The following is a 22,499-nucleotide window of genomic DNA, read 5'->3' on the forward strand; positions in this document are numbered from 1 at the left end:
CAACATCCATTATGCACATGCATCATTCAATTTACCAAGCATGTATTACCTACATGTTTTTATTCTATAACTTTACGTAAACAAAATCACAAATATATAACATCAAGTCTCCTATTCACATGTTACTAGCATAACAACATTATAAAATCTCTTCCATCATACAACATGCTTTATCAAAAATCATATTATCATGCAACAATTATCATCTTTTTCCACCAATTATTCATGCTCTTACTCAAACTTTCAGCTATATAAACTCGTACAACACTACCAACAACATATATATATACATAACTCTATGTATAACTCAAATCAAACAAATTTTCTTTCCGTATTTCTATAATGCCATATCGTAAAACAACTATCATGCTTTCAATCAATAATGTATAACATTACCTCATTATCATCTTTCTCTACACATTCCCCATTCTCCACATACATATATCCACCAATTTATACCACACTTTGCTACAAAGATACACAATTCACAAGATAAACACATAGCGATCCCGACTCATATCCCATGGTGACCGGTTCAAAATTGTAGGGCGAGTTCGCGACTTTAGGACGTCTCCCAAGTCTTTGCATTAGCTCCTACAACTTCTACCCCGGGTTCATTTTAATTAGACTCCCTAGGTTCATTAGATTCATTGGTTACAGGTTTCAGGATCGTCGCTCTAATACCACTTTGTGACACCCCAATACTCCAAGTGCCTTACCAGGACCACTTAAGGTATAGGAACGTCACCATCTCGGTTACCCGAGGCAATGATAATCAAATGACAATGAAGAAACATAATTTAAATAACAATATAGTTTAAAGTGATTACATGATCAAAACCAAAACTGTTAAACTGAAATACAAGATTCTCAGATGGTCTACTGCTAAAACTATCAAAGTTATAAAACATCGTCTGACACAACAGAAGACTTCTAAGCGCCACGTGATGACTCATCCCGGCTATCCCATACGCGTCATATCATACCTGCTCAATAACTGCTCACCACCCCCGAATGGATCACCACAGTTTTTAAAACATTTAAAGGGGTCAGTACTAATTACACGATACAAACCAACATGAAACAAATACCAAGCAGCTCAATCAACACATAAATCCCCAGTCTCCATCATCAATCTCCACACAACTGACTACACACTAAAGTGTGTAGCCCTGCCAGAGTACCCATCACAACAGGTACTCCACACCGCCAGTGGGGGACCGCAGCCGTTCCCACCTAAGCCCCGCTCATCTCATCGAGCGATAAACCCATGTTCATTAATGTGCACATCCCTCCTGTGGCGGGTTCCACAGGAGGCGAATCAAGGGCGTGAAGCCACTCCCGCAAATGACTCCACTCAGCCAAGGACGCACCCCGAAGATCACAGACAGATACAACAACAATCAACAATATTAATCAACAACCGTCACAAACACCAGCAGTATACTTTAACAACAATCACAGCCGTCTGAATCAATCAACAATACGAAATCACAACAGTCTGAATCAATCAACAATCACTAACTACAGCACAATCACCACACATTATGTAATTAATACCGAGTAGGGAAACCCTACCTAGAATGCAATCACTATTCAGACGATCTAGCAGCTGTCTCAAAATCTTTCTTCTATGAACCCTCCTCCTATACACATATTCATACAATCACTACCACAACAATATAATCATAAAACCCTCAATTCCCAAATTAGGGTTTAACAAAAACTACCCAAATACTATAAAAAAAAAATGATACGTAAGACTTACCCTTGACGCAGGGATCACAATGATATCAAGAACGAATGAAACCGACTCCTCTAGCTCCGGGATTTGTCAATAAAGCGGAAGAACAAGGCAACGTAGGATGAATTCTCTCTTTATTAGTAGATTAGGTTTGCAAAAGTGTTTAGGAAGATGACGAAAAGTTATTAAATATTAATCCGCCTTATTAACAAAACCCGTCAAATATCACCTAAAGACCGACTTACTCGATCGAGTAAGTCTCGTACTCGATCGAGTGCCACTTACTCGATCGAGTGCCAAGGCTACTCGATTGAGTACCCTACAGGCAGACTACCGTTTCGTTACTCAAACATACTTACTCGACAAAGTAAGCCCCACTCGATAGAGTACCCAAAGACTCGTAAAACCGTAGTATTACATTAACAAGTAAATTCGACATTTGTCGAGTAACCTATTACCGTTACCTCATAATTTCTTCAAATAAATGGCCCCCAAAGCTTGAGTATTCCACTGGGTCTTCGAAACCTTCATCAAGGAGCAAGAACACGAAAGGATTGAGATAAAAAAAACGCAACTTTTATAAGACGGCGAAAGACGAAACCACCACAAGGACGAGACTTTCTTACCTTAAAAGAATGAGGAAGGAAAGAGGAAGCTAGTGGTGTAAAAATTAGAGAAAAAGGTTGAGAAATGGAGGAGAAATTTGGGTTTGTAACTCGGCCAAAAATGGAGTAGTACGGTGTTGTGTTTGCAGGTTTGGACGCAAGGAAATGAAGAAGAAGAAGAAGAAGAAGAAGAAGAAGAAAGAAGAAGAAGAAGAAGAAGAAGAAGAAGAAGAAGAAGAAGAAGAAGAAGAAGAAGAAGAAGAAAGAGGAGTATGTGGGGTGTAAAGGGACACGGTCCACATTCCACAACAACAACAATATAATAATAATAATAATAGTACATAATAATAATATATAATAATAATGATAATAATATATAGTAATAACAATAGAAGAGATATTTAAAGGTATGGTGTAAGAGGGTAGGTGAGCATGTTGTCGATTTCTGGTTGGTCCGAATTAAAGTAGGTACAAAGTGAAATGTGACAGTCTTATGCCAGACGGGAACTAAGACGGAAATTATTATTATTACGGTCACTATTATTATCCGACCAAAAATATGTATACCTATATTCTTATATAAATTATGCCTTAAAAATATAATTTAATAATACGTATTTTTATATAAATGAGCTTTTATATATTACTTTTATAAAAATCGTGTTGGACATAAATTTAATTAAATTGAATAGTTCAAAAATATAAAGTAAAGTAATCAAACGGTTTAATAATTTTTAAATGTCAAAATGGGAAATTCGCGGGTGTTACACGTGCCTTTTCTTATGTTGACACGCATATCGAGCTATCTATTAGTACTTTGAATATAACTGAAAAAGTGATTGTTGTTTTAATTAACTATACATGTTAAGGGAATTTACTAATTATTTTTACGTTGTTTTTTAGCTTTATAATATGCGACTTGGAAATAATTCTATAAAATATAATTAAACAGCTACCCTAAAATGACAAATAAACGCTACCTAGACAAAGCCACGTAGGATCCAAAAAGCCACCTAGATTAAAATTTAATGTGATGTGGCATATTTAAATGTGATGTTGCATATTTTAAATGTGACATGGCGAATTAATGTAACATGGATTATCAATTTATTATTACATGACATTAATTTAAATCATTTATCTATAAATTAAATTAATTCACTTATATAATATGAAAGGATATTATCATTATTCTTAAATTAATTTTGTATATTAAATATTTTGTCTTCCAAAATTTATATAACCCTTACAAATTTATATCAAATTTCATAATTTATAATTAATATTGACATTTTAATTGAAATTTTTGTATTAAAATATGCTAATAAATTCCATAATTTATAATTAAAATTGAAATTTTAATTAAAATTTTTGTACTAAAACATGTTAAGGAATTAATTAAACCTCTTCATATTACTAAACACTCACCATTATTAACATTTTCCTATTTAATTTTGTAATAAAACCTGTTAATAAATTAATTAAACCTTTTCGTATTACTGAACACCCACCATTATTAACATTTTTCTATTTTTTTAAATAAAAATGATAATAAATTGATTAAAACTCTTCATAATACTTAACGCACACCAAATTAATTAAAAGTTTTTCCTATTTAATTAACTTTTGTAATATAATATATTAATAACTCCTTATATTACTCAACACCCATAATTTTCATTAACATTTTGTCATATTTAATTCATCTCTTGAGGTCCTCGGCAATCAATTATCTAATTTAATAATACCACAAAATAAATTAAAAATTAAATTAAAATATGGGAATTTATGGTTGTGTAATGACTATAAAACCTACAATACCTATAATAGTTTCTATTCACTTTATTTATTTAAAATATGCCCATTTGTCATGAGTTTCTAAGCCGTGGATTGTATTTTATGGTTTAATTTATTTATTTGATTATATTGAGTATATTGAGTATTATTGTCGAGTATTATTGTTGTTGTTGTTGTTGTTGTTGTTGTTGTTGTTGTTGTTGTTGTTGTTGTTGTTGTTGTTGTTGTTGTTGTTGTTGTTGTTGTTGTTGTTGTTGTTGTTGTTGTTGTTGTTATTGTTGTGTCCAATAAAATATATTTTAATTTGTTATGTTGTTGGTTTTATGAATCATTTGCTTTATATTTGAATTCATGTTTTCCAATTGGTTTAATTTAAGTGACTTACATGTGACAATGTTTTGATTCGTTTGTCAAGTTTTTGCCAGGTTGATGTTTTATCTTTTGGTCAATGTATTTTTTATACAACTTTAAAGCACCACGAAACGTATGTGAATGCAGATAAAGCAAACCATCACGTGGGTAATCTGAAGAGGGAAGAAATACAAAAGGCACGAAACTGAGGTAAAATTAAAGGTAAAAAAGGTAAGGTAGAAACTGATAAGTAATGGATTATTGTTGATCTCAAAATAGCAGTCTTATAATATTTCTTATAATTTGTTATTAAACGTATATTGTGGTGTAATTTTACTATTATACTTTCCTGATCAACCTATTTGAATTTGTATTTTTATATTCACGAGTATAATCATCTCTAACATATGTTTTTCTTTTTCATTTTATATGAACTATTATCAAGGCATGTAATAAAAGGAAGCGAAAGTGAACCTTCGGGTAAATATTAAATAGTATGATTTCTAAATTCTACTTCGTATGTTTTTAAGTTTATGTGTTTTTTTTTGTCAAAACAGGAATAATACATAAAACTTACTCTTAATTTCCTAAAAAAAACCTACTCTCATAATTAATGGTAAATAAATAAGTATAAATAATTGAAAGAAAAATCTTTAAAATTTCACAATTTACTTTTTGAACCATCATTACAATTATTAATCATTTTAATTATGTCATTTACTCTTCCAATTTAAGTTTTCTCCAACTCCCACCTTTTGATTGTTTTTCTATAAAATTTACTTTACTTTTTAAAGTGGTTTATGCTTTTTTAACCATTATAAGATGATTGTTGATCTCAAAATGGAGATTTTATAACATTTCTTTAAATTTGTTATTAAGCGTATATTGTTGTGTAATTTTACTATTATGCTTTCCCGATCAACCTATTTGAATTTGTATTTTTGTATTCATGAGTATAATCATCTCTAACATATTTTTTTTTTCATTCATATGAACTATTATCAAGGCATGTACTAAAAGGAAGCGTACTAAAAGGAAGCGAAAGTGAACCTTCAGATAAATATTATGGTTTCTAAATTCTCATCCGTATATTTTTAAGTTTATGTGTTTTTTTTTCAAAACCGGAATAGATTATTTTATAGTTTTTAATACTATTTTTATTTTATATAGGATCGTGGACATAAGTATAATAAGAGATGGATCAAATTCTTGAAATAGTAATAAAGAACTTAAAAAAATTTATGAACCTTTTGGAAATCGAATTTAGGGAATATAGTTTTTTAGATTATTGAGCAATTGAAATGAAAATTTAATTCGTAATACATGGAGCAGATACCGACCATACCGTTGAATCGTATCTAATATTTTCTATTGATATAATAAATGTTTTTCGGATGTAAATAATATTTGAAGCATGCACGTGATATAACACTTCAAAGATATTTCTATGGGAGGGTTGATGGAGAGGTCTGGAAATAATTTGGAAATGACTATATTGGGGTATTGAGTTTACAACCTTATAAGGCGTCATTGAAGATTTTTCCATACGGAATTTATTATATACGGATGGTTTCAACTTTTAATATTTAAAAAACACACTTTTATATACTCCCTCCAATTTCCTATTATCTTCCCTCTTTCTTTTTTCACACAAGTTTGATTATCTTCCCTCTTTCCTTTTTTGGTAAGTTTTATTCATTTTTTATTAATTTATTTCTCCTAAAAAATCAACAACTCTCATTACTTTATCTATTCTTTATTCATCATTCATTCTTTATTATTTTCTCTCACCTATAAATTTCACAACTTATAATACTTTATTCTACTTTATTCCTTCTTTCTTCCTCTTTCTTAATTTTTGTGCCCAAAAGAAAAGGGAAGATATAAGGAAATAGGAGGGAGTATTATATTGCGGAGTAAAACACACGTATATATAATGAGTTGTCTTTGTCATTGCTCCGTTGTTAAGTTTCTCAAAATTAGTAGCTACTACATTGTCACTTGGAGGATTCGATTTAAAAAATAAACCAAAGTTGTCAAAGAAATATGGTATTAACTAACTAATTTCTATGTATTTCAAGATTGTATATTTTTAAATAGATCAACAAGTAATTGCTCGAACAAATATTAACAATACGATAAAAATATCAAAACTAAAACAGATAAACCCGTGAATTTCACGGGTCACAAACCTAGTTTGTTATTGAACTGTCCTATAAGCTAAGAAACAACTTTTTATATTATGACCCATGATAGATTTCACTTTACTCAATATTGGTTTGTTATTATATTACTACTACTGTACTTGTAATACTACGATTTTCTATGTCTTTGGGTACTCTATCGAGTGGGGCTTACTCTGTCGAGTAAGTATGTTTTTATACGAAACAGTAGTCTGTCTGATGGGTACTCGATCGAGTATGTGTGGCACTCGATCGAGTAAGGGGCACTCGATCGAGTAAGGGCACTCGATCGAATAAGTTGGTCTTACGGGTTATTTTAGCCGGGTTTTGTTAATAACGCGTGATTAGTATTTAAGGGTTCCGTCACCCTTCTTAATCAGTTTTAAGTTTTCTAAAAACCTTTTAAAGAGAAGAAGAAGTTACATAGCTTTCATTCATCGCGTTATTAGCAAATCCCAAGGGCTAGGATCGTCGGATTGTCTTGTTCTCTACACCGTTGAGTTCGTCGCGTTAAGGGTAAGATTCTTGTATAATTTATGTTGTGTTTTGTTGAGTTTCTTTAAAACCCTAATTGGGTATTGTTGAGGGTTTTGGGTGATTTGTATGGTTGTGGTGGTAATTGTATATTTGTATGTATGCATGTTATAGGAGGAGGATTCGTTGAGGAGACTTTCTGTTTAGCTGCTAGATCGTCTGTGGTGGTTGCTATCTCAGGTAGGTTCGCCTACTCAGTATTGTTGGTCGTCTAGAGTGTCTTTTGATGTGGTTTGGTTGTTGTTGTGTCGGTGTGGTTGATCGATTGTGATAACTGGTTGTTGTTGCGTTGTTTCATTTATCGTTGTTGAGGTGCAGCTGATTGTGATTGTTTGTCTATGGTTCTCGAGGTGCGTCCTCGGCTGAGTAGAGTCAATTGCGGGAGTGGCTTCACGCCCGTTGTTCGCCCTCCGTGGTACCTGCTACGGGAGGGGATGTGCACATTAATGGACATGGGTTTATCACTCGGTATGATAAGCGGGGATTTGGTGGGTACGGCTGCGGTCCCCCACGGGCAGGGCTGGTCCAGTGGACAGTCGGTGACGTTGATTGGTTGGAGGAGATGTGATGTGTGTATGTTATGTTGTGCCTGTGTTGTGTTTATGGTTGTTGGTGTGTTGCTTCAGTTACTGACCTTGTGTGGTTTTGTCTTGTTGTTTGTTTCTGTTGTGTCTGTCATGATCCCTTATGGTGAGCAGACAGTCTAAGCAGATGGTGATCTGGATATTAGCTGGGTGCTTGGTGGGATGAGTCTTTCACGAGTTACAACAGAAGTAGTCCATATAGCTGACAGTAGTTTGAGTTGTCCCTTTATATACATGTACCTTTAGTTTTGTTAATCACTATAATGTAACTTAATCGTTCTTTTATCGACATTTGATTATTGCTTTCCTCGGGCAACCGAGATGGTGATGCCCTTATATGCTAGGGAAGGTCTTGTCAAGGCTCCTGAGTATATGGGGGTGTCACAAAGTGGTATTAGAGTGACGGATTTGGAACTTGTAACTAATGAACCCAATGAATCTAGACAGTCAAAATAAAATGAACCCGGGTAGGAGTTGTTAGGAGCTAATGCAAAGACTTGGGAGACGTCCTAAAGTCACGAACTCGCCCTACAACTTTGAACCGGTCACTATGGGGTGTCATGGGATCGTTATGTGTTTGCTAATGTTCTATCGCGTATGTTGAATGATGTATTGTATATAAATGTTGCAAAATGATTGTGGTGGAATGGGGAATGTGGTAAATGATAAAGTGTTGTGAACAGGCATGTTGCATGATAGTCGGTCCACAATGTTGTTTGGAATTGTTGGAAAGGTATATGAGAATGATGAATGATGTGGAGGAAAAAGAAAGTAGTTCATATATGATAATATGTGATGAATAATGATGTTGCAGAATAAATGATTTACAATGTGGCTATACTAGTAACATGTGATTAGGGAGTGTGATATGATTTTTCATAATTTTGTTTGCGTAAAGTTATATAATAAGTTCATATAATTGTCTACTGTTGTATCATATGCACTTGTTAGATGAAGAATGTGATTGAACTAGATGAATTGATTGGAAAAGATGAAGTGGCAATTGCATGAGAATATGAATTTCTTGATTATGAATATGTTTAGGTGACGAAGTGGATTTGTAATATTGTTGTATTAGTAACATGGAAATAGGATTTGTAATGTATGGGTATGATTTGTGTTATGAAAAGTTATAAAGTTAAAGCATGCGGGTAGTATATGATTGATAAGTTGAATGTTATATGAGCATGATAGATGTTATTGTTTGGCTTTTGGTAAGTAGTAACATGTGGTCAAGGATAGTGGTTTTACAAGTATCGAGTCATTTTGTTCACTTTGTTGATGTTTAAGTTATTTGAAAGAGAAGATCAAATAATATGTTGTTCGATTATAGAGAGGTTGTCTTAAAACTGTTATAAATTGAGATGCATAAATGATTTTTATGTGATTCCAATTGGAGGTCACACGCCAAAAATGACCAAGAAACGAGTGAGATATGACCGTTTTACGAAAATTGGACAGTGCTGAGAAATGCGTAGGGTACTCGATCGAGTGGCCCTCACTCGATCGAGCGCACCCCTTGTTACTCGATCGAGTAACTCTTACTTGATCGAGTAGTCCTGGTAATTTGTTTTACGTGCTCTGACCTTCACCTACTCGATCGAGTAAGTCACTTACTCGATCGAGTGGACTGTACTCGATCTAATGACCCCTGTTTTGGGTCATATGCTTATCTTTTGACTTCGTTGCATATTATGTTTAATTCAAAGGTGTTCTTTGGCTTCTTTATGCATTATTTTACCTATGTGTTGGTCCTGATGCGTAAGTTACTCAATCTTATGGTGTAAGGAGTGGCATCTGTGGTGAGTAAGAGTTCGGTGAGTAGGACATGAGTTATATGTGGTTGTAATAGATAGTGGAAGGAGAAAAAGGAAGATTGGTAAGGCTTAATTGAGGCATAGGGCGTGTTTTGTGAGATGAGATGAGTGATATGATTGTGTGTTGAGTAATGAAAAAGTAAGTGAATGTGGGCAAGGGATAATGTAAGGCTAAGGAACGTGAGAATGAATTGATTGAAAGGAAGGATATGGATAGTAGCAACTTGAGATGCGTAAGGAATTATGGAGGTATTTGGTTAGGAATTGTGTTGGTTAAGAATATAAGTAATGAAAGTTCGTTGTAGAGGGATGGAGAAGAGTGGTATATAGTGAACTTAATGGAGACATGTCGCGACGTGGATTTGCAGATAGTGAGTGAGTTTGAGAATTTGTATTATCAAGAGATGAAACTATTGTGTTATTTCCTTGGGCAATTCAAGGTATGAAATGAGTTTTGGGATTCTAGAGGAAACTGATTGGTGATAAGTGTGAGTGATAGCATGATAAGAGAAAATCCATGGTAAGGAAAAGTGAGATGGTACTGATATGAAATAATGAGGTGTGAGTTTTAGAGCAATGAGAAGGTAGCCGGAGCACTAAAGAGTTAGGTAGAAGTAATATGGAGTTGAATGGTTAATTGATTTTGTCGAGGGTAAAAAAAAAAATGGAGTAAAACTAGTAAAATGTTCACCGGAGTTATGTGATATAAAAGTAAGGAATCGTCGAGATGTATGATACTATCATGAGGATTTGAGTTAACGGTTATATAGGAGTCCCAGGACGACATGATAATCATGATTTCGAGGAATTAAGGAAACTAAAAGCGGGGTAAAGAATTTGCACGAGATGAGGTCTTGGTGGTGAGTTGGGTAACGATACAATTAAGGATGGAATTGGAAATAATGTTGAGGTAATTTTTGTTGATTGGTTTTATGTTCGTTATTTGGGATGTTAACCAAAGATAGGAAAGAAACCGTGATGTTTAGAGATGAGTGTAAGAGGCTTGATGTCCGAACGATGGTAGTGTTGAGGTGTTGTCACTAGTGGTTAAAGGTGATGATAAATAGGAAAGTTGACCATTCTTAAGAGGTTGATTTTGTAGAGACCAGATTGATATGTACGATTGTGAGAAAGTATAAGACGTGGTCTAAGGAGGCGGTTGCTAATAGTTGAGTATTAGCTGTATGGTTATATTTGGCATGGGGTGATGGTTATGCGAATGGGAGAAGGTGTTATGAGGGGCATACGAGTTAAGCTCGGGCGAGAGGTAACCTTTATCAAGTGGTAACTTACGTGATCGGGATTGACTAGTTGGATGTGATTACGGGTCTATGATGTGTATAAATGTTGTGTGAGGTTCTGACCTCATGATAATTGGTATGGTGTGATAGTTATAAAGTTGTTATTTGAATGTTCTGTAATGCATGTTGGGTACGGTAACTTAATGGAATGATGTTTAAAAAAAAATGATAGATTGGGTGATCTAACATGGCAAGTTATACTTGTATGTGTATTCATGATATATGTTTATTCTGTGATATGATAGGGGGATGATATTCATGAGGTTCTTATCTGTTTATTCCATATAATATGTTGCGCTGCGTTGTGATCTAGTAAAGTGGTTTTGAGAAAGTTTTCTTGTCCGGGAAGTTATACCGAGTCAGTGTTTATGGGATTGTGTAAGTTGTGATGTCTATCGATGTGGTAGTGGTGCCTCGGTGGTGATCCGGGCATGGTACGTCATGTTGTGATGCGGGTATTTTCGCACTGCGGTGCGGCTATTGGTGGCGGTGTTGCGATGCCGTCACCGGTTGTGGTGGAGTAGGCGGGATGATTACGATTCGAGTTTCGAAAGTACATACCAGTTATACATAGTTGTTGTTTTGTTTGCTGCTGTTTCCTGTGAGTTTCAGTTTGGACATATAGAAGGTTGTTTTTTTTATTGATGTTTCTTACAAGTTTCAGCTTGGGAGTGAGGGTAGAGTATGATATGGAAGAGAGTTTTGTATGCTTCTGTTGCCGGCATGGTATAGCGATATTCTGTTGATGGGACATAGTTGTGAGAGGTTGTTACAGTAATTTTGATCTTGTTTTAAGATGAGGCATTGGTAGACATAGTAATGGCACGTGGGTTGTGGAACATGTGTTGTACTGATATGAAAGCTGCAAGTGGTTCATAATCTTTTATTGGGACAGTGAGTATAGGGTGTTGGAAATTAGTGTCATGTTAAGTTATGTATGAGTTTTGCGGTAATGAAAGAAAAGAACTTGAGGATCTAGTGTGAGGATACGTAACAAGTGTGGATCGTGAGTTATGTTGTTGGCGATAGTAGTTTTATATAGTTTATATAGAGAGGTATGTCATTTTGCGGTAATGTGGAAGAGTTAGAGTGTTGGTTATGATAAGGATTTTATGGTATTGGTTAGATGGAGTGCAAAATGAGTTGAGGTATGAGAACTGTTTAAGTAAGAGAGCCTTGGAAATAGGAATGGTTATAGGTGTGAGGGTATAGGCGGTTATCTTTGACATGTAGTGGTGAATGGTGATGAAGATAATGAGAGGATATAGATAAAGATCTAGTATTAGTGAGTTACGAGGACGTAACATTTATCTTAAGAGGAGTAGGATGCGGCAAAGAGTGTTTGATGGTTGTACATATTGTAGTATAATTGGAAGTAGAGTGTTGGTGTAGCATAAAGAATGGATTTGTATATATTGTGGTTGAGTTTGTTAAAAGGTCATGGTCGTGCTTGTAGTAGTTCGATGTTTAGGAATGGGAGAATATTTCGATAGTCTTGACAGTTGGATGATGATGTTATGAGTGTGATTAAATTTCGAGGACGAAGTTCCTTTTAAGGGTAGTAGAATGTAACATTCCGTTTGATGTTTATGAGTGTCTTGTTATTGGAGTTTCTAGTGGATAATATGTTAGTGAAACGGAGCTAGCGGCGTCTGTGGATGGTAGTTGGTAGTGTATGGAGTTAGTGTCGAGAGAGACTATAATGTAGTTGATACGATATCGCGAGCTATGTTGTGGAGGTAGGCTTAGTTGGTGGAGTTGGTGTTAAGAGTTCATGTTTGATAGGTTGGGGCTTTGTGTTGAGTCCTTAGTTGCGTTGTTGTATCTTAATCGAGTTAGTATGTTTGTTTTGGGTATGAGTTGAACTTCGGGGACGAAGTTTTTTTTAAGGAGGGAAGACTATAATACTACGGTTTTCTATGTCTTTGGGTACTCTATCGAGTGGGGCTTACTCTGTCGAGTAAGTATGTTTTTATACGAAACAGTAGTCTGTCTGATGGGTACTCGATCGAGTATGTGTGGCACTCGATCGAGTAAGTTACTTACTCGATCGAGTAAGTTGGTCTTACGGGTTATTTTAGCCGGGTTTTGTTAATAACGCGTGATTAGTATTTAAGAGTTCCGTCACCCTTCTTAATCAGTTTTAAGTTTTCTAAAAACCTTTTAAAGAGAAGAAGAAGTTAAATAGCTTTCATTCATCGCGTTATTAGCAAATCCCAAGGGTTAGGATCGTCGGATTGTCTTGTTCTCTACACCGTTGAGTTCGTCGCGTTAAGGGTAAGATTCTTGTATATTTATGTTGTGTTTCGTTGAGTTTCTTTAAAACCCTAATTGGGTATTGTTGGGGGTTTTGGGTGATTTGTATGGTTGTGGTGGTAATTGTATATTTGTATGTATGCATGTTATAGGAGGAGGATTCGTTGAGGAGACTTTCTGTTTAGCTGCTAGATCGTCTATGGTGGTTGCTATCTCAGGTAGGTTCGCCTACTCAGTACTGTTGGTCGTCTAGAGTGTCTTTTGATGTGGTTTGGTTGTTGTTGTGTCGGTGTGGTTGATCGATTGTGATAACTGGTTGTTGTTGCTTGTTTCATTTATCGTTAATGAGGTGCAGCTGATTGTGATTGTTTGTCTATGGTTCTCGAGGTGCGTCCTCGGCTGAGTGGAGTCACTTGCGGGAGTGGCTTCACGCCCGTTGCTCGCCCTCCGTGGAACCCGCCATGGGAGGAGATGTGCACATTAATGGACATGGGTTTATCGCTCGGTATGATGAGCGGGGATTTGGTGGGTACGGCTGCGGTCCCCCCGGGGTGGTGGTCCGGTGGGACGATCGATGACGGTGATTGGTTGGAGGAGATGTGATGTGTGTATGTTCTGTTGTGCTTGTGTTGTGTTTGTGGTTGTTGGTGTGTTTCTTGATTCATCGACCTTGTGTGGTTTTGTCTTGTTGTTTGTTTCTGTTGTGTCTGCCGTGATCCCTTATGGTGAGCAGTCAGTCTTAGCAGGTTGTGATCTGGACGTTAGCTGGCTGCTTGGCGGGATGAGTCTTTCACGAGTTACAACAGAAGTAGTCCACATAGCTGACAATAGTTTGAGTTGTACCTTTATATACATGTACCTTTAGTTTTGCTAATCACTATAATGTAACTTAATCGTTCTTTTATCGACGTTTGATTATTACTGTTCTCGGGCAACCGAGATGGTGATGCTCTTATATGCTAGGAAAGGTCTTGTCAAGGCTCCTGAGTATATGGGGGTGTCACAGTACTCCTCATTTTCATTCATTTGTTTGAATTTGATTAAAATACTTCTCACAAAGAATAAAAAAGAAAACAAATGATTGGGATAAAGGGAGTATATATTTAAGCAAAAAATATTTCTCTAATATTTACACAATGTACATGATGTAAGAAGTTGAATATAATGTCATTACAATTTTGATCTGCATCATATATATAAAAAATCTGTACCGATCACGATCCTAGGTGTCCGATGCCAAACATTATGCAAAATGGTCTACCCAAAGGGCTTGCTTGGATTGAGGGTAAAAGAGTGGGTAATATATGAGGTGCATTTTTCATGTTTGGTATAAGAGTAATTATTTACCTCCCGAATCTATTACCCCATGAAGGGGTAATACATTACCCACCCTCCCCCCATGGTAATGATTAAGGGAGTAAAACATCTTCTCAGTAATAATTAATCTTATATGCCAAACCTAACATCAAAGAACTCATTACCCTTGTAGTTAATTTCCCCAGTAATCATCACTCAAATAAAATTTACCCCCTGATTATTCCATGGATTCCAGGCAAGCCCAAAAGAGCAATGAACACCATGGAGTTCTTTGGAGGGTAACAATTCTCACACAAATTGACAAAATTATAGGTAGATATTCGTTATAAAATGCTTTCAAACAACAATCTCAAGATAAATATCAGAAATTATTTTTTGATATTACCCGGCCAATGGCCGGGCATGAAATTTAGTAACTATATGAACTAAGAAATGACCCCAACCTCCTTCCTACAGTAAGCCCCTTATACTAAACCCGACAAAACTGACCCGACCGACTGAATAGGCCCAATCCTGACCCACACCTGAATTGAGGAACTGGATTTGACCCAAAATCCGACTTGAATGTTTACTTTTGCAAATGGATCATTATATACAAATAGCTTGAAAACAATCCACCCGAAAATAACCTGAATCTGAAATGAGTCGACCCAACCCGGGTTGTACAACCTAAGCCCAAACCCAAACCCAAACCCGACTTGATTAATCTGTTTGCCATGTCCCACCCCCTTACTCTCCCACCTCGCCTAACTACGGCAAACATATCCTATATATATATATATATATATATATATATATAGAGAGAGAGAGAGAGAGAGAGAGTCCGGATCCGGTGAGGCCGTTAATTATGGCGAGGCGGCCGGACTCACCAAAATGATACATGTTGAGTGGACTGTGATATATTGCGCGCTACTGGGCTTAGATCAAAATTGACCCAATTACATTATTACAAACAACGTTCTTTCTTCATCATCAAACCTCCTCTCAGCCATCTTTCCCAAATCAATCTCCATAACCTAATCAATTGAAGTAATTGTTCGTAGATTGCAGCGATTTTCCGATCAATTGTAGCGATTTTCCAATCAGTTTGATCTATTCCAGATTTTTTTCGATCAATTTGATCAGTTCCGGCGTTTTTTCGATCAATTTGATCAATTTGGCGATTTTCAGATCAATTGTAGCGATTTTCCAATTGCATCAATTCAACAACCCCCAAATCGCCATCGCCTCTCGCCTCTCGCCGCCGTTGTTACACAATACACACCAGGGTTTACTCTGCCTTTGTTCCCTCCTCTTTGCTCACGACGCCTCTGCGGCTCTGCCCCTGTTTCTCTGCTCTCGACGCATTCATCGAGTAATAGCTAGAACATCAAAGGTGCGCCTTACTACTTATCGACATATAGCATCTATAAGTTTTGTCTATTGCTTTTCTATACGCATTCATCGAGTAATAGCTAGAATAATTGAATTTTTGTGAACCATTTTATTGCTATTTGAGTAGTTAAGCCGATTTTGGTGACCATTTTGGGTCTTACGCTGCTGCTGTTGTTATTGTATTCTACAAAAATGTTTTTATTTTAGTTTTTGGAATATGAAAATTGTTGGTTGCATGATAGGGTCGTGAATTGTGTATACATTTTGTTGTTGTCAATTGGGCATTTTGAGATTGGTTAATTTGTTGTTAGGTTATGCTAATGGTTTTGACAGGAATTGGGGATTACACGAGTATATTGTAAACCGATTAAATTTTATGATTGTGGCTGACTTTACTTTTGATATACTTCCTTTCTCTTAAACGGTGTTCAGCTTTGACTATTTGTTTTCCCAAGTATATAAACAGATACATTGTGGAATGCTTCATGGTTGATTTTTATTTTCATATTGTGCGTCTCTTTTTTTGCACCACCAAATGCGCCAATATTGCTTCGATTCAAGATTAGGATGTGTTCATCGTTTTTAGTTAGATTTCTGTAGTGATAGTTGAGGAAGAGTTTACATGTCAGGAAGCTAGTTAGATTTCTATAGTAATAGTTGAGGAGGCTATTTAGTTTGTCAATGATTGCCATATTGGATTGTTATGTATTGTGATATTTAAACCTTGTCGTAATTACTGTTAATATCATCTGTTGAGTGGAAATCTACTGACCAAAATTCGTCTATTAGCTCAAATTGCTAGAGCATTATGAGATTTCTGTAATGATCCTTAACATCTAATGAATTCAAATGTACATCCTAGAGTCTTACACTTCAATTGATTGTCAAGTGTCAAGTGTCAACATAAACCTACATTTGAGGCTTAAAACATGAAATTTCTTATACTCTGGTATTGTCAGTCTGTCACTTGAAGATTAGTTTGAGTACATAATCATGCATGGGATTGCTTTCTTGATTTAAGTCGTTTAGGCAAGTTTGAGTAGAATGAAATCCTGTTACTCTGGCACTATATTTTGATCTTGGGCAATGTAATAGGTGTACCAATGTTGTCATCTTTCAAATTGGAGCGGAACACGTAACATTTGTGTTTCCATAATAATAAAGCAAAACTGAAAAAGCTGCTAATTTGGTCATATTCGGACAAACAAAGTGGTTGTTGATTATCGATTTAATTATGAATCCGATTGGTTTTAATTTATCAAATTTTCAGGTTTACTTCTATTGATAAAATTTTGTTATAAGTGATAAGAGATAACCTGTTTTGCTCTTCTCCTGATTTTGTGAATCTCGGTCCTTATGTTGTGAATCCTATAGCTTGTTTTGTGAACCTGTAAGATAATTTTCTAAAACTTGGTCATTATAGGTGTTAGGAATCACCTATTTTGTTCTTTGCCTTATTTTGTGAATCTCAGTCCTTGTGTTGTGAATCCTAGAGCTTGTTTTGTGAACTTGTAAAATAATTTTCTAGAACTTGGTCACCATAAGTGTTAGGAATCACCTATTTTGCTCTTTGCCTTATTTTTGTGAATCTCAGTCCTTGTGTTATGAATCCTAGAGCTTGTTTTGTGAACCTGTAAGATTATTTTCTAAAACTTGGTCACCATAAGTGTTAGGAATCACCTATTTTGCTCTTTGCCTTATTTTGTGAATCTCAGTTCTTGTTTTGTGAATCTCAGACCTTGTTCAGTGAATCGTGGGGCTTGTTTTGTGAAACTTGGTCATCATAAGTAGTTAAAGTCGCCTATTTTGCCCTTTTCCTTATTTGGTGAATCTCAGACCTCGTTTTGTGAATCTCAGACCTTATTCTGTTAATCTCAAACCTTATTATGTGAATGTCAGACCTTATTCTATTAATCTTAGAGCTTAATTTGTGAACTTAGAAGCTAATATTCTTAAATTTTGTTATAAGTGATAAGAGATAACCTGTTTTGCTCTTCTCCTGATTTTGTGAATCTCGGTCCTTATGTTGTGAATCCTATAGCTTGTTTTGTGAACCTGTAAGATAATTTTCTAAAACTTGGTCATTATAGGTGTTAGGAATCACCTATTTTGTTCTTTGCCTTATTTTGTGAATCTCAGTCCTTGTGTTGTGAATCCTAGAGCTTGTTTTGTGAACTTGTAAAATAATTTTCTAGAACTTGGTCACCATAAGTGTTAGGAATCACCTATTTTGCTCTTTGCCTTATTTTTGTGAATCTCAGTCCTTGTGTTATGAATCCTAGAGCTTGTTTTGTGAACCTGTAAGATTATTTTCTAAAACTTGGTCACCATAAGTGTTAGGAATCACCTATTTTGCTCTTTGCCTTATTTTGTGAATCTCAGTTCTTGTTTTGTGAATCTCAGACCTTGTTCAGTGAATCGTGGGGCTTGTTTTGTGAAACTTGGTCATCATAAGTAGTTAAAGTCGCCTATTTTGCCCTTTTCCTTATTTGGTGAATCTCAGACCTCGTTTTGTGAATCTCAGACCTTATTCTGTTAATCTCAAACCTTATTATGTGAATGTCAGACCTTATTCTATTAATCTTAGAGCTTAATTTGTGAACTTAGAAGCTAATATTCTTAAATTTTGTTATAAGTGATAAGAGATAACCTGTTTTGCTCTTCTCCTGATTTTGTGAATCTCGGTCCTTATGTTGTGAATCCTATAGCTTGTTTTGTGAACCTGTAAGATAATTTTCTAAAACTTGGTCATTATAGGTGTTAGGAATCACCTATTTTGTTCTTTGCCTTATTTTGTGAATCTCAGTCCTTATTTTGTGAATCTCATACTTTATTCAGTGAATCTTAAGGCTTGTTTTGTGAAACTTGATCATCAAAAGTGGTTAAAATCATCTATTTTGCTCTTTTCTTTATTAGGTGAATCTCAGACTTTGTTTTGTAAATCTCAGACCCTGTTCAGTAAATCTTAGAGGTTGTTTTGTGAAACTTGGTCATCATAAGTGGTTAAAATCACGTTTTTTGCTCTTTTCCTTATTTGGTGAATCTCAGACCTTATTTTGTGAATCTCATACCTTATTCAGTGAATCTTAAGACTTGTTTTGTGAAACTTGATCATCATAAGTGGTTAAAATAACCTATTTTGCTCTTTTCTTTATTAGGTGAATCTCAGACTTTGTTTTATGAATCTCAGACCTTGTTCAGTGAATCTTAGAGCTTATTTTGTGAAACATGGTCATCATAAGTGGCTAATATTCTTAAATTTTGTTATAAGTGATAAGAGATAACCTGTTTTGCTCTTCTCCTGATTTTGTGAGTCTCGGTCCTTATGTTGTGAATCCTATAGCTTGTTTTGTGAACCTGTAAGATAATTTTCTAAAACTTGGTCATTATAGGTGTTAGGAATCACCTATTTTGTTCTTTGCCTTATTTTGTGAATCTCAGTCCTTATTTTGTGAATCTCATACCTTATTCAGTGAATTTTAAGACTTGTTTTGTGAAACTTGATCATCATAAGTGGTTAAAATAACCTATTTTGCTCTTTTCTTTATTAGGTGAATCTCAGACTTTGTTTTGTGAATCTCAGACCTTGTTCAGTGAATCTTAGAGCTTATTTTGTGAAACATGGTCATCATAAGTGGTTAAAATCACGTTTTTTGCTCTTTTCCTTATTTGGTGAATCTCAGACCTTATTTTGTGAATCTCATACCTTATTCAGAGAATTTTAAGGCTTGTTTTGTGAAACTTGATCATCATAAGTGGTTAAAATCACCTATTTTGTTCTTTTCTTTATTAGGTGAATCTCAGACTTTGTTTTGTGAATCTCAGACCTTGTTCAGTGAATCTTAGAGCTTGTTTTGTGAAACTTGGTCATCATAAGTGGTTAAAATCACGTTTCTTGCTCTTTTCCTTATTTGGTGAATCTCAAACCTTATTTTGTGAATCTCATACCTTTTTCAGTGAATCTTAAAGCTTGTTTTGTGAAACTTGATCATCATAAGTGTAACAGCCCTAAATTTTCACGACCAAAACGGTAAAGAATATATGGAAAATTCACGGCTGTCACTCCACACTTAGCTAAAAATGCCAGGTGCAAGGTAAATACAGGGTAACCCTTAAAACAAAGTACATGTCTCAAAATTGTATCAAATAATTAAAACGTTGCAGCGGAAGACTAAGTCTTACAAAAATCCAAAACAATAAGTATAACTCAAATCCAACGATATTATAAAATTATAAATAGATTAAAACAAAGCCTTTATTCAAAATCCTTCCACGCTCGTACAAATCCCCGGATCCAGCATGCACTCATGCAGCATCTCAAGCATCTCAATTGTACCTATCAACTGTACCCAAAACATAAATAGGTACAGGTTCCAGTGGGGGAACGACCCAAAACATAAGGACGTCAGCGAAAGCTGAGTTTAAGGAAATAAGGAATATTGACAAATTCAAAAACAGTATTACCAATTAACAAAGCTTTGAAACCAAAGTAAAAACAAGAAATATATTCCAAAACCAATTGTTGTAAATCCAATAGTATTAATCAAACAATTGAAAACCAAAACTTTTACCACCTGTGTGCCAAGGTCCTACCCTTGACACGGTCTAGAGGCACCACCTGTGCTTTGTTAGACTCATAAAAGTGCGCACCTCTCACATTTGGGCAGTCAGTAGGATGGAACCGCCAAAGGAGAAAGTCTAACTACCTAGCGAGTGGGGGCCGGACAATCCCCACCCAAATGAACTCGGGCCAAGAGTTTAGTTTCGGGACGTAATCCCAGGAGCGTCAGAGACGACCTTAAACCATCTAGACCAGAAGAAACCAAATTTTCCAAAGCGGCCAGAGCCGAAACCATTCCAATGTGGAATATTCAAAAATTTAGAAATACAAGTAGAATCTCATCAATGTCACAATATTACAAAAACAGTTTAATGATTAATCCGAACATGCTCTTTAATTAAATTTAAAAAGGGTAAAAGTCCTTACCTCTTGAGACGGTCAAGCCAATCTAGCTTAATCCAAAAATCCCTTTATTCGAAACCATAAGCTACAATACACCAAGTCACCGGATTACAAAATTATTCAATATTATAATAACCCCAAGTCTACAACATAGATCTATTTTCATATAAACATGATCTACATACCGAATACTGTACTAAACTCATTTTGAGAAAATACTAAATTGCTCAATGCTAAGACACATTCCAATTTATTCATCCATTAGTCAAGTACTCTAGTCCAAGACAACAATTATGATGCAAACAATACAAAACAACTCCATATCCCAAACTAATATAAGTACACAGTAATTAGATATTCACAATCTGATTTGGCTAGCTTCAAAATTTGACGCAACCATAGAGTTTCAAAAGCTCAACCCAATCCTTTCATATTCACGCTAACGCCGTTTATCACGCTTAGTTATTTCCGAACAACCTTCTTATACATGACTGAATTCACATTAATACACTTGCACTATTTCTGTTCTATGTACCCATAGTATCACCTCATGGAAGTATATTTACAAGCACTAAGCTCAAGATCCATAAACAAATCAGAAGTTGTAAACTCCTCAGTCCAATCCCAATTTCAACTCGACATATAAAATAATCTAATGATCAACCAAACCAAGATATTACTCTTATCAATTAATTTCGCCTTAACCTTAAAACACCCGATGATAAAAAAAAACTATACCAATAGTCATCACCATTAACCACCCATATTCAGCTCTATGACTAAGAACAGAGTAGCACACACCAACTTATAGTAAAAATAATACGGTGACGTAAATTGTATTGCCCTTAAAACGAAATCAGACTTATAAAATAATACTGGACAAAATTACTTACAATTTTATATAATATGAAGGAAGTGACAAAGCGAAGGTGCGGTGGTTGAACTCGAGATTAGGAAGCCCCGCTCGCCGCCGTTAAGATTTAAGAATGATCATCGTACAAGACAATACAAGGGAAAAGGAAGGATTTGTGTGTGGGTGCGGAAAACCAAATAAAAAGAAAGTGTATAAGGAGGATGAAAGAGTCATGTGTTTGTTTGATAGGGTTTCATAAATTGTAATTTGTTTTCTTTTTTCTTTGTAGGTTAAAAGTTGGGTTCAAGTCCAAGTCAAAGCCAAAATCGATCTTTTAAAACAATCTTCCACTTTCGGAATTTTCAAATAAAATTTCTTTCTCAAAGCTTGAAATATTTTGTTTCACATTAATAATAATAATAATAATAATAATAATAATAATAATATATTATTATTTCTTTACATTTCCTATTTGAAGACAAAACTCAACAAAGATCGAGAAAGTAACATTCTATAGATAACTTAGAAAATAATGGGGTGTTACAATAAGTGGTTAAAATCACCTATTTTGCTCTTTTCTTTATTAGGTGAACCTTAGAGCTTGTTTTGTAAAACTTGGTCATCATAAGTGGTTAAAATCACGTTTTTTGCTCTTTTCCTTATTTGGTGAATCTCAAACCTTATTTTGTGAATCTTATACCTTATTCAGTGAATCTTAAGGCTTGTTTTGTGAAACTTGATCATCAAAAGTGGTTAAAATAACCTATTTTGCTCTTTTCTTTATTAGGTGAATCTCAGACTTTGTTTTGTGAATCTCAGA

The 22,499-nt window shown here is 35.1% G+C and overlaps 1 long non-coding RNA gene across 1 annotated transcript; it reads right to left on the reverse strand.

Moving 5' to 3' along the window:
* Nucleotides 1–20,077: 20,077 nt before the first annotated feature.
* Nucleotides 20,078–21,851, reverse strand: LOC141638055 (uncharacterized). The gene is made up of 3 exons (XR_012541979.1): nucleotides 21,720–21,851; nucleotides 20,851–20,911; nucleotides 20,078–20,206 (listed from the first exon to the last, which is right to left on the reverse strand). It is a non-coding gene; the product is annotated as an uncharacterized LOC141638055 (long non-coding RNA).
* Between the last annotated feature and the right edge of the window lie 648 nt (nucleotides 21,852–22,499).

This window comes from Silene latifolia, unplaced genomic scaffold, assembly GCF_048544455.1.
Source record: "Silene latifolia isolate original U9 population unplaced genomic scaffold, ASM4854445v1 scaffold_168, whole genome shotgun sequence".
NCBI lineage: Eukaryota > Viridiplantae > Streptophyta > Magnoliopsida > Caryophyllales > Caryophyllaceae > Silene > Silene latifolia.